The sequence below is a fragment of the Manis javanica genome, chromosome 13 (assembly GCF_040802235.1).
Source record: "Manis javanica isolate MJ-LG chromosome 13, MJ_LKY, whole genome shotgun sequence".
In the NCBI taxonomy this organism is placed as follows: domain Eukaryota; kingdom Metazoa; phylum Chordata; class Mammalia; order Pholidota; family Manidae; genus Manis; species Manis javanica.
This window is the reverse complement of record NC_133168.1, coordinates 76,414,926-76,428,259: the sequence shown is the minus strand read 5'-3', so window position 1 is coordinate 76,428,259 and position 13,334 is coordinate 76,414,926. Positions and strand designations below refer to the sequence as shown.

General features: G+C 36.9%; 1 protein-coding gene across 8 annotated transcripts in view; it reads right to left on the bottom strand.

The window, feature by feature from the left end:
- QKI (QKI, KH domain containing RNA binding) overlaps positions 1-13,334 on the bottom strand; it is a 152,362-nt gene that overhangs the window by 14,799 nt on the left and 124,229 nt on the right. The window lies entirely within an intron of this gene.

The window sequence follows — 13,334 nt, the reverse complement described above, 5'->3', positions numbered from 1 at the left end:
TTTCATGTATGCTACACTGATTTATTAAAGTTATCCTAAAAACCTTTCCTTTTAAATAGAATGAAAATGTTACCTAAGATTAAAAAAAAGTATATTCTCTTTTGTACTGTCCATTTTGTTGAAGATTCCAAAACTTAAATTTGTACATTAAAAGACAAAAAATAACAAAAACTGGGATCTTAAACATGTAAGATTTGATTGTGGTATCCAGGTAAGAGAATTTTGTCTAAAAAGGGAAGTTTAATAAAATCATAATATGAAGAATTTCTAAAATTTGTATATATATTCTGCTCTCCTATGCCAACATCCCCCCACCCCCTCAATTAGCAAGTGCTATCAATTCTAAAGCAAATCTATCTTTAGGGTCATACAATGTATTATCCAAACCAGGAAACATTTAGAAGCAAAAAGAGGCATTATCAGTACCTATGCTATGATGACAGGCATAAAGCAGGATTGTCTCTGATCACTAAAATGTGTGGCCATCCCATTTAGCTTGGACTCACTCTAACCTTGCCATTTACTGTTGTCACCCTTGCTCTAGTCACTCCGGGTGTACTATCCAAACTACTACAGAATTATAAAAATGGTATCTGTTCTCCAATCAATCTATATACATTGCCAGATACACAATATCCCTCTTAATGTTTAACATTCTCATGTCTCAAAACCCTTTATTGTTATACTATCTAAAAACACAAACCATGTAAGCTATCATGTTCTGGCTCCAAACTATCTTTTTTTCAAGTTAAATCAACTGATCTTCTACCATTTTTTACACATACCTTATGCTACAAATCAATCCAAATCATGCTGTGTATTCTGATTTCCCTCATTGTAACTATCCTCTGCACTGCAGTCTACCCTTTCTTCCCCTTTCAAAATCCTAATTCCCACGAACTTCAACCTGAATGCTACCCTTCTCAAAGGGCCATCCCTGCATTATATTGTTTCTCCCTTGAATTACCGCTGTTGTGTACACCACCACTACTGAAGTAAGCTTTTTCAGAGACTTTTTCTTATTTATCATTGCCTATCTCCCCATTCACCCCACTCACCAAGTTATTTGCTGAGACTTGTTTTTTAAACGATACGAGAAATATGTTTCCAAATTGCAAATGTCTAAATCCCACTAAATTAGCCACAGTTAAAGAAAACAGTAGATGAAGGTCTACTACCGAGGTTCATTACTAAAGATGGTGGTAGAAAAGGAACTACGTGCCTGCTCACATATTTTATTCATTATCTAATTCTTGGGGCTTAATATTTAAAAAGAAAAGTAAGCCAATGATACATTTTTCTGATCTGCTGATTGAACTCAAGAAAGGAGCAGTACAAGGACACATGCCAACTTCTCATTCTTCCTTTTCTATTACAACTGTACACAATACCCAAAATCTTGTGCTTGGCACTATAGCAGCAAATGGGGTACTGTAATTTGTAGTAAAGATAACTGCTTAGTGAGTTTTTAATTAACCACAAAGAATTAAAGAAAGAAGTGAGTGAAAACATCATGAAGACAGAATTTAACGTGCCACTGACAACTTTTCAAAACCTACTTTACGGCAGCCAACAGAGAAGTACCTGCCTGCGTGTGGGGTCCCTATTCCTTAATCCCTAGGAACCTGTACAAGATGAATGAGGGAAAAGTGAAGTAATATGATTTCTCTAAAAGACACAGCAATTCACTATTAAATATAAAAAAAAAAAATAAGCACCATCACTGGAATAAATTAATGACCACCACTAATTAGAAATCTATTATGATAAAAACTCTTAAAATTGTTCTCTGACAATTAGTAATACTAAAAATTAAAACTTATCCAGTCATTTCAAATTTAAATCTACATATAAAAAGCATACCAGAAGAAGTACATAATTACATGAGTAAAAAGAAAAGCAACAGGTATACCTTCAGTGGTGTATGTTTGAAAATGTCAGCAAGAGGAGGAAGTAAATAAAGATGGAAGCAGCAACATTGTGATATAATGCCTCACACAGAGAAGAGGTGCTTGAACATGTTTTCTTGAACTGCTTCTTGTGGATAACAAAACAACCGCACTCAGCACTCATTAGCTGCTGATGCAGTTATTAAGTATGGGAGAAAGCAAAGAGGAAGATGCATGTGTGTTCCTTTTGCAGGGAGGATACAGGAAACTGAAAAACAGATGTGGTGACATCAGGAGGATAAAAATGAGTGACAAACTTTCATTAGGTGGTGTCATTGGAGTATGCCATAATGACTTTGCTGGAGGCCACTGAGACTTACAAACTGTGGTATGTACATTGAATTATATCGCATACGGCAGATTACACTACACCTAATAGCAGAGCACAGAATTTTTTTGGCAAAGCTGAAATTCGAACCTGGTGCTCTCACTATAATTAAGTCCTTGCCATTCACTCCCACCCATTCTGTACTTAGAGCATGAGGCAGTGTGTCTCAAGAGAAGGCAGAATTTACTATGGAATTACTTTCACATAAAAATGATTACTTCAACCTTCTTGTCCCAGTTTTGTCAATAAAATTTGGTAGTGTATACCTGACCTGCCTGATGCTGCTGAAAATGTATTTCACCCTTTTTCAAATATAAGTTCAGACAAGAAAACTTGACAGTTTAAGTTATTACTACCAAGTTTCTTCTATAGTCCAGAAGCTGTAGAGCTTCTACTAACTAGGCTTCATACAAGGGGTTTATGTGGCCTCCCCTCTTCTCTCAAAGATAAAAGCTGATCAAATATGGCATCTTGAAATCACACATATCAACTCTGCACATTTCAAAAGGTATTCTGTGGAACGTTGCTCAGGAACAAGCGCCTCTGTAGAGACAAACACTGGTTCCAATTTATCAAAGGAAGCTGCTCTTAAGCAATGAAACCTAAGGTCATAAAATGCTATTTACATTGATCATCTGGAATCTTATAACTTCTCATTAAGTTATTTGCTCTGTATTTTAAAAATAGAGGTATAATTTATATGCAGTGAAATACTGAGATCTTAAATGCAACATTCAATCAGTACTGATGAATGCACATCAAGACACAGGACATTTCCACCAACTCAGAAAGTTCCCTTGTGGCTCTTCCCAGTCAAGCCCTCACACCAAGAAACACCCACCTGATTTCTATCACCAGTTTAGTTTTGTTCATTCTAGACTTTCATACAATGGAATCACATAGTATATACTTTTTTTGTGTGTCCAGCTTCTTTCCCTCAGCCCACTTACGAAAACTGTCCCAAACCATTCTATGTAAAAGTAGTTCACTTAATAGCTAAGTAGAATAAACTCTGTTTGTTTATCCATTCTTTGGCAATAGACATTTGGGCGTTTCTAGTTTTTGGATATAATAAGCCTTCATGTCTCATAGTTACCTAAGAGTGGAACTGCTGGACCACAGGGTAGATGAGCACTTCTCTTGTATTTTGTGTGGAAAACATTATGTAAAGATTATTAAAACATAAGTAACACTTCTACCTTTGAAATATTAAAAGTTTAAAAATACAACAAATGCTTGTTAACTTCTTTACAAGTCCACTGTCCCCTATCTAAAATCTGTGGCAATAGAAGTGTGTTGTGTGCCAATTTTTCATAATTGAAGAAAGATAATATACCAGTGATTACATAACATCCACAACAGGTCTCGGGAACACGCCAATAATCCAACCTGTAACAAACATAAGAATACACCAACTGGGATAAAGACAGACTATAAACATACTCTTCTGAACTTTGGGGATTTGCAATTATGGATAACAGATTATGGACCTGTATAAATATACATAATTTGTGCATATATTACGATCAAATATGGCTGTGTTATCAGGTATGTTTAATAGCTACGTGACAAATAGGTCCTTATTAATAATGATGACAGTAACAAAGTTTTAACATTTGAAATATAATTTATACATTGTCTACCTCATTAGAACTAGGTATTAGATCTTTATCACCTAAGCATTGATGCTTCCTAACAGATCTATGGAACTGGTATTGTAACATCCCTAAGGCTCAACAGATTAGGTAGCTTATCCAAGGTTATACATGGTCACACTGTAAAAGTAGCTTCCAACCCAGAGTACCTATTCTAAGATCCTCATACCTTCTCCAATGCTGTAGTGCCCTTAGGTGGAATTATCTTGAATTCATCAAAGACCTCACATAAGAAACTAAGAAAATCATTTTTATTTGGCATTTTAAGATCTATAAAGTAGACATTTAAAAAACTCTACAACAATGTAATTAATTCCAACACAGAGCTGAAACAAATATTCAAATAGTTCCAAATCATTAAATATGTGTCAATTAATAAAATTATCTGAATCACTGCCTAGAAGCCCAAATTCTCTAGCTTAGCAGTCAAGGCACCAAAAGACTTCTAAAAGCAGCTCTGTTTGCAGATGTTTTACACCAGTCAAAATCATCTGCCCACTGTCTCCTAGAATATGCCCACCTTGTTTTTCTGTTTGACAAGATCCAACCTAGAAGCATCCTGCACATGTGCCTCTCTTGATGGCTCAGACTGCATAGCTTTTCTAACTACTCCTACACATAATGGTATCCTTTCCTAAATTTCTGCTGCTCCTTTTGTGGGACTAAATCATATACAGCCATGTACTACCTCATCTTTACTAATTTTTCATGTTGTTTTTAGAAAATTTCTTATGTGACTTGTATCCACAAATAGCCAATAATCAATAAGTCAGTCTTGCAAAATGTGAATGCCTTGCAAAAGTGAGCTTGCTCAGTAACATGAAAAAAATTGACATTGACTTTTCTACAATTTAGAGTAAAAAAGGTTTTCGAGGCAAAAAGCACATGAGGAGGATTAAAGATGATATGAGAGGAGAGACAGAGGGTTCCTCCTAAAACTGGATACAATTAGAAAATAAAGTTGGCGCAACTAATCCTGTGAGAGCAACAGGAAAGAGGACGGCAACAGACTGCATACACCTGGAGAAAAGAGCAGACCTCACTGAATGGGGCACCAATACTGCTCCCCTGTGACCCCCGACATTTCTTCAGGGGCTGAGGAGCTCCAGAATAGAGCTTCTGGACACTAGAGGGCACCATATACAAACATGAAACGCCAAAGGAACCTTGTCCAGAGTAAAATTCTTAATACAACTCCTGAGAAAGATTTAAATGATATGGACCTCGTGACTCTTCCTGAAAGGGAGTTCAAAATAAAAATCATCGACATGCTAATGGAGGTACGGAAAGACATCCAAGAACTCAGGAATGAATTCAGGTCAGAGATCCAATTGTTGAAGAGCACGATGGAGGGTATAAAAAGCAGGTTGGATACGGTGGAAGAGATGATAAATGAAATAGAAACTAGTGAAGAGGAATACAAAGAAGTTGAGGCAGAGAGAAAAAAGGATCTCTAAAAATGAAAGAATATTGAGAGAACTGTGTGACCAATCCAAACGGAACAATATTCACATTATTAGGGATACCAGAAGAAGAAGAGAGAGAGAAAGGGATAGAAAGTGTCTTTGAGGAGGTAGTTGCTGAGAGCTTCTGCAGTCTGGGGAGGGAGAAAGTTTCTTGGGCCATGGAGATCCACGGATCTCCCAACAGGGAGAACCCAGGGAGGACAACACCAAGACACATAGTAATTAAAATGGAAAAGATCAAGGATAAGGACAGACTGTTAAAAGCAGCCAGAGACAGAAATAAAAACACATACAAAGGAAAGCCCATCAGGCTAACATCAGACTTCTCAGCAGAAACCTTACAGGCCAGAAGGGAGTGGCATGATGTATTTAATGCCATGAAGCAGAAGAGCCTGGACCCAAGATTACTTTATCTGGCAAGATTATCATTTAAATTTGAAGGAGGGATTAAACAATTTCCAGATAAACAAAAGATAAGAGAATTTACCTCCCACAAACCATCTCTACAGTCTATTTTGGAGGGACTGCTATAGATGGAAGTGTTCCTAAGGTTGAACAGCTGTCACCAGAGGTAATAAAACAACAGTAAAGAAAGTAGAACAGCTAATTACTAAGCAAATGCAAAATTAAATTAACTATCCCCAAAGTCAATCAAGGGATCGAGAAAACATACAGAATATGATACCTAATATATAAAGAATGGAGGAGGAAGAAAAAGGAGGAGAAACAGAAAAGAAACTTTAGATTGTGTTTGTAACACCGTATTAAGTGAGTTAAGTTAGACTCTTAGATAGTAAGGAAATTAACCTTGAACCTTTGGTAACCACGAATTAAAGCCTGCAATGGCAATAAGTACATACCTATCGATAATCACCCTAAATGTAAATGGACTGAATGCACCAATCAAAAGACAAAGAGTCACTGAATGGATAAAAATACAAGACCCATCTATATGCTGCTTACAAGAGACTCACCTCAAACCCAAAGACATGCACAGACTAAAAGGGATGGAAAAAGATATTTCATGCAAACAACAGGGAGAAAAAAAGCAGGTGTTGCAGTATTAGTATCAGACAAAATAGACTTTAAAACAAAGAAACGAGATAAAGGACATTACATAATGATAAAGGGCTCAGTCCAACAAGAGGATATAACCATTATAAATACATATGCACCCAACACAGGAGCACCAGCATATGTGAAACAAATACTAACAGAACTAAAGGAGGAAATAGAATGCAATGCATTCATTTTAGGAGACTTCAACACACCACTCACTCCAAAGGACAGATTCAGCAGACAGAAAATAAGTAAGGACACAGAGGCACTGAACAACATCTAAAACAGATGGACCTAATAGACATCTATAGAACTCTACATCCAAAAGCAACAGGATACACATTCTTCTCAAGTGCACATGGAACATTCTCCAGAATAGACCACATACTAGGCCACAAAAAGAGCCTCAGTAAATTCAAAAGATTGAAATTCTACCAACCAACTTTTCAGACCACAAAGGTATAAAACCAGAACTAAATTGTACAAAGAAAGCAAAAAGTCCCACAAACACATGGAGGCTTAACAACATGCTCCTAAATAATCAATGGAACAACAACCAAATTAAAATAGAGATCAAGCAATATATGGAAACAAATGACAACAACAACACAAAGCCCCAACTTCTGTGGGACGAAGCGAAAGCAGTCTTTAGAGGAAAGTATATAGCGATTCAGGCACACTTAAAGAAGGAAAAATAAACCCAAATGAATAGTCTAACATCACAATTATCGAAATTGGAAAAAGAAGAACAGATGAGGCCGAAAGTCAGCAGAAGGAGGGACATAATAAAGATCACAGAAGAAATAAATAAAATTGAGAAGAATAACAGTAGAAAAAAAATCAAAGAAACCAAGAGCTGGTTCTTTGAGGAAATAAACAAAATAGATAAGCCTCTCTAGCTAGACTTATTAAGAGAAAAAGAGAACCAACACACATCAACAGAATCAGAAATGAGAAAGGAAACATCACGATGGACCCCACAGAAATACAAAGAATTATTAGAGACTACTATGAAAACCTATATGCTAACAAGCTGGAAAACCTAGAAGAAATGGACAACTTCCTAGAAAAATATAACCTTCCAAGACTGACCAAGGAAGAAACACAAAATCTAAGCAAACCAATTACCAGCAAAGAAATTGAAGCAGAAATCAAAAAACTACCCAAGAACAAAACCCCCGGGCCAGATGGCTTTACCTCAGAATTTTATCAGACATACAGAGAAGACATAATTCCCATTCTCCTTAAAGTTTTCCAAAAAATAGAAGAGGAGGGAATACTCCCAAACTTATTCTACGAAGCCAACATCACCCTAATACCAAAACCAGGCAAAGACCCCACCAAAAAAGAAAATTACAGACTAATATCCCTGATGAATGTAGATGCAAAAATACTCAACAAAATATTAGCAAACCAAATTCAAAAATACATCAAAAGGATCATACACCATGACCAAGTGGGATTCATCCCAGGGATGCAAGGATGGTACAACGTTCGAAAATTCATCAACATCATCCACCACATAAACAAAAAGAAGGACAAAAAGCACATGATCATCTCCATAGATGCTGAAAAAGCATTAAGACAAAATTCAACATCCATTCATGATAAAAACTCTGAACAAAATAGGTATAGAGGGCAAGTACCTCAACATAATAAAGGTCATATATGATAAACCCACAGACAGCATCATACTGAACAGTGAAAAGCTGTAAGCTTTTCCTCTGAGATCGGGAACAAGAGAGATGCCCACTCTCCCCACTGTTATTCAACATAGTACTGGAGGTCCCAGCCATGGCAATTAGACAAAACAAAGAAATACAAGGAATCCAGATTGGTAAAGAAGAAGTTCAACTGTCACTATTTGCAGATGACATGATATTTATTGTACATAAAAAACCCTAAAGACTCCACTCCAAAACTATTAGAACTGATATTGGAATACAGCAATGTTGCAGGATACAAAATTTAACACACAGAAATCTGTGGCTTTCCTATACACTAACAATGAACTAATAGAAAGAGAAATCAGGAAAACAATTACATTCACAATTGCATCAAACAGAATAAAATACTCAGGAATAAACCTAACCAAGGAAGTCAAAGACCTATACCCTGAAAACTATAAGACAGTCTTAAGAGAAATTAAAGAGGACACTAACAAATGGAAACTCATCCCATCCTCCAGCCTAGTAAGAATTAATATCGTCAAAATGGCCATCCTGCCCAGAGCAATATACAGATTTGATGTAATCCCTATCAAATCAACAGCATTCTTCAATGAACTAGAACAAATAGTTCAAAAATTCATATAGAAACACCAAAGACCCCGAATAGCCAAAGCAATCCTGAGAAGGAAGAATAAAGTCGGGGGTGGGGGGGGTCTCGCTCCCCAACTTCAAGCTCTACTACAAAGCCAGAATAATCAAGTTTGGTACTGGCACAAGAACAGAGCCACAGACCACTGGAACAGATTAGAGACTCCAGATATTAACCCAAACATATATGGTCAATTAATATACAATAAAGGAGCCACGGACATACAATGGGGAAATGACAGTCTCTTCAACAGATGGTGCTGGCAAAACTGGACAGCTACGTGTAAGAGAATGAAACTGGATCACTGTCTAACCCCATACACAAAAGTAAATTCGAAATGGATCAAAGACCTGAATGTAAGTCATGAAACCATAAAACTCTTAGAAAAAAACGTAGGCAAAAATCTCTTGGACATAAACATGAGCGACTTCTTCATGAACATATCTCCCTGGGCAAGGGAAACAAAAGCAAAAATGAACAAGTGGGACTATATCAAGCTGAAAAGCTTCTGTACAGCAAAGGACACCATCAATAGAACAAAAAGGTACCCTACAGTATGGGAGAATATATTCATAAACGACAGATGCGATAAAGGGTTGACATTCAAAGTATATACAGAGCTCATGCACCTCAACAAATAAAAAGCAAATAATCCAATTAAAAAATGGGCAGAGGAGCTGAACAGACAGTTCTCCAAAGAAGAAATTCAGATGGCCAACAGACACATGAAAAGATGCTCCACATTACTAGTTATCAGAGAAATGCAAATTAAAACCACAATGAGGTATCACTTCACACCAGTAAGGATCGCCACTATCCAATAGACAAACAACGACAAATGTTAGTGACAATGTGGAGAAAGGGGAACCCTCCTACACTGCTGGTGGGAATGTAAATTAGTTCAACCATTGTGGAAAGCAGTATGGAGGTTCCTCAAAAAGCTCAAAATAGAAATACCATTTGACCGAGGAATTCCACTTCTAGGAATTTACGCTAAGGATGCAGCACTCCAGTTTGAAAAAGACAGATGCACCCCTATGTTTATCGTAACACTATTTACAATAGCCAAGAAATGGAAGCAACCTAAGTGTCCATCAGTAGATGAATGGATAAAGATGTGGTACATATACATAATGGAATATTATTCAGCCATAAGAAGAAAACAAATCCTACCATTTGTAACATGGATGGAGCTAGAGTGTATTATGCTCAGTGAAATAAGCCAGGTGGAGAAAGACAAGTACCAAATGATTTCACTCATCTGTGGAGTAGAAGAACAAAGAAAAACTGAAGGAACAACACAGCAGCAGAATCACAGAACCCAAGAATGGACTAACAGTTACCAAAGGGAATGGGACTGGGGAGGATGGGTGGGAAGGGAGGGATAAGGGTAGGAAAAAGAAAGGGGGCCTTATGATTAGCATGTATAGTGTGGGGAGGCATAGGAAGGGATGTGCAACACAGAGTAGACAAGTAGTGATTCTACAGCATCTTACTACACTGATGAACAATGACTGTAATGGGGTATGTGGGGGAGAGTTGGTGAAGGGGGGAGTCTACTAAATATAATGTTCTTCATGTAGTTGTAGATTAATGATAACAAAATGAAATTAAAAAAAGAAGCACATGACCAATTCACTTGGAGAACAAGGGCTGAGCAAGAAATGAGCAAAAAGAAAAAAAAAAGAGAAAACAAAGAGTGACCAAATACAAAGAATTTTAGTATCAATCATTACCAGCATCAGCCCTGCCAGCTAAAGAAAAGTCTGACAAAGAACTCAACTGACTTAAACTTAAATAGAGGGCATTTCAGTGACATACCAGGATCTGTCTTTAATGTCTCATTCTGCTATTTTGTGAATGGACTGCTGGGGGCTTAAGTATGATTATAGATCAGTTATGAGCTCTAATTCAGTCCAAATGACAGAAGATAAACCGGACTCAGGTGGAGATTAAAAACAGAGACAGAAAAAGTAAATTAACTAATAAGACTTAATGACCAGTTGGATGAAAGGGATGAGGGAAAAGAAGAAAGTCTAGAATGATGTTTAAGCTTTTGGATTAAGCAATAAAGTAAATGGTAGCTCCATTTAATGAGAAAATAAAGATTGAGGGATATGGAACCAAAAATTCTGTTTGGAAATACTAAACCTGAAATGGCTATCTACACACCACGTGGAGACGCAGTTAGAAAGCTGAATACAAATCTGGGGTTTTTTTACTCCAACTTATCCTTAATATAAAGCTAGTAGAAAAAAATATCCTCCCACACCATTTTCTGAATATCTTTCTCCAAGATAATGTAAAAGTTATTAAGCTCCAAAGTTCCAAGCTTAAGTTCTTTTATGCCTTCAAATGCTGGGTCTAGGACTCTAACTAGTTCACCAGTTGGTTTTGTTAGGTTCTCTCCACTGAGATATAGAGAAGGGCATTCAAGTGCGACTCAAGAGCGGGCTGAGTGAAGAAGGGACACTCCTTCCCTGTGTCACCTGTTCTCAGCTATATATCCTGCTAGAGGCAGTTGTTTCCAGGCTTCACACTTCCTTCCCAGCACTTCTAGAACCACTTTCATTGTGCCCACCCCCCACCCCTTCCCACCAAGGGCTACAGCACCAGCCAAGCAACCTATCAATGACTCTGAGCTACTAAGTTTCAGCATCACCAAGTGGTATCACTCTGTCAAAGGTTTCAGTTCCACCTCTGCAGAGAACTTTCTCAAAGTGTTTAAGATCTAAAAGAGTAACAATCTCTCTTTTATCTTCCAGCCCTGGGATAAGAGCTGCTACCTACAGTTTTTAAATCTGTATTACCCTGTCTCCTTTCTCCTATTTCAGTTTTCAACACCTGTTTAATCAATTACTTTATTATTAATTCTCTCTTTGAAATACCTAGTGTGGTTTCTGTTTTCCTGGAACACAAGTGGCTTCCCATCACTACTTCACAGAATCTGAATTTCCCAGACTGGCATTTATGGCCATACCAAGCTTCCTCTCTTTTAGTGTCCCCAAACTCATTTTGCATCGAACATCTATGTGGACTCCGTAACACTCTACTAACTACTTCTTTAGATATAAAGGTTCCTTGATTCCAAGTTCCTTCCTTCTCCAAGTCTGCCATGTTCAGTTAAAAGATGGCTAAGGAGAACCTACTACGATGTGGACACTGTGCTAAGCCAACACAAAAAGGATTCACAAATTGAAGAGCATTATTGAAATTCCCAGAATCATTAGAGACATCCAATATTGAAAAGATGCATCAGAACTGATCTATGCTTAGCTGGAGAGGCAACACAGCTTGCTTATCTTTTACAAAGCAAGATCTCAGGCAAGTGAATGCAAAGACTGTACAATGTCATTGAAAAATTTGCAAGTTAAAATGTTAGAGACACAGTAAGGGAAAAAAATCTTGGTATATCCTTTTCTGTTTCCCATTACTTGATCTCATATACTCCCACTTAGTAATAATACCTGGTTGAGCAGGAACAACTTACCACAAATAAAGCAAGGTAAGGTAAAGAGAAACCATGAAGCACTTTATTAAGTCAGAAAAGCTTAAATACACACACAATGCTACTAAAGCTATATAAAACTAACAAATACTTTTACCTTAGAATGATACATTGTCTTTTTTCAACATGGTATAAACAATCCATCTAAAAGTTGTAATGATCTCGGAAGGGAAAAGTCATGTCTCTAAATAAGCATTTATTTCTTTCTATGCAAAATATGGTGGTAAAATACAATCTGAGATTTATTCCTTACAGCAAGCCTAACAGGAAGGACAAACTTTAGAAAGATTTGTATGATCCACAATTTAGGCTACATGCTAGTATTAGTAAAGCCGCATTATTTTATAGAAAACAAAATCTCTGAAGTTGATACTTTAGGTGGACATTATCAGACAATATCATTGGGGTAATGGAAGGACATACAAAAACAAATTGCAAGCTTAAGACAGCATTATTCTGTAGTGAAAGATGAGAAGTAGGAACCTAAAAATAATGACAATCTAAAATCTATTCGTTGTGAGAGGTATGGGAAGAGAAGGCAAAAAAAGTTTAAAGCAAACATGCACTGGTGGTGGTGGTTGTGGGATGGTGATAAGTAGACACTTGCAGGATGTCATGAGTGCTTGACAAAAAACTGAAAAAATAAGAATATATTAAACTAACAGATAACTGGAGAAAGCTGAGTTTATAGGAAGGAAAATTTTTTATTTTTTTAAAAGCAATTTGCCTAGGGATATACAGAATTAGATGTGGTCCTCATCTTTTAAGATTTATAGTCTAGTTGAGAGAGAGACAGAAAGGTAAAACAAGTTCAAAGAAGTGTAATATATACTATGACAGAAGTTTATTGGGGGGTGGGGAGAGGTGGAAGACCAAATAAAGAAGTATGGGGAAAGAATCACAAATTGCTTTAAGATCTGATGACTAAGGCCCTCTGTCTAGGAAGCATACAGACAAAATATTGGTGACAATTTTAGGGAGTTACTTGTGAGAACTAAGCTCACCCACAATTATCTGTGATAAAGGTATTCTTTCACTCCACCTGGTGTC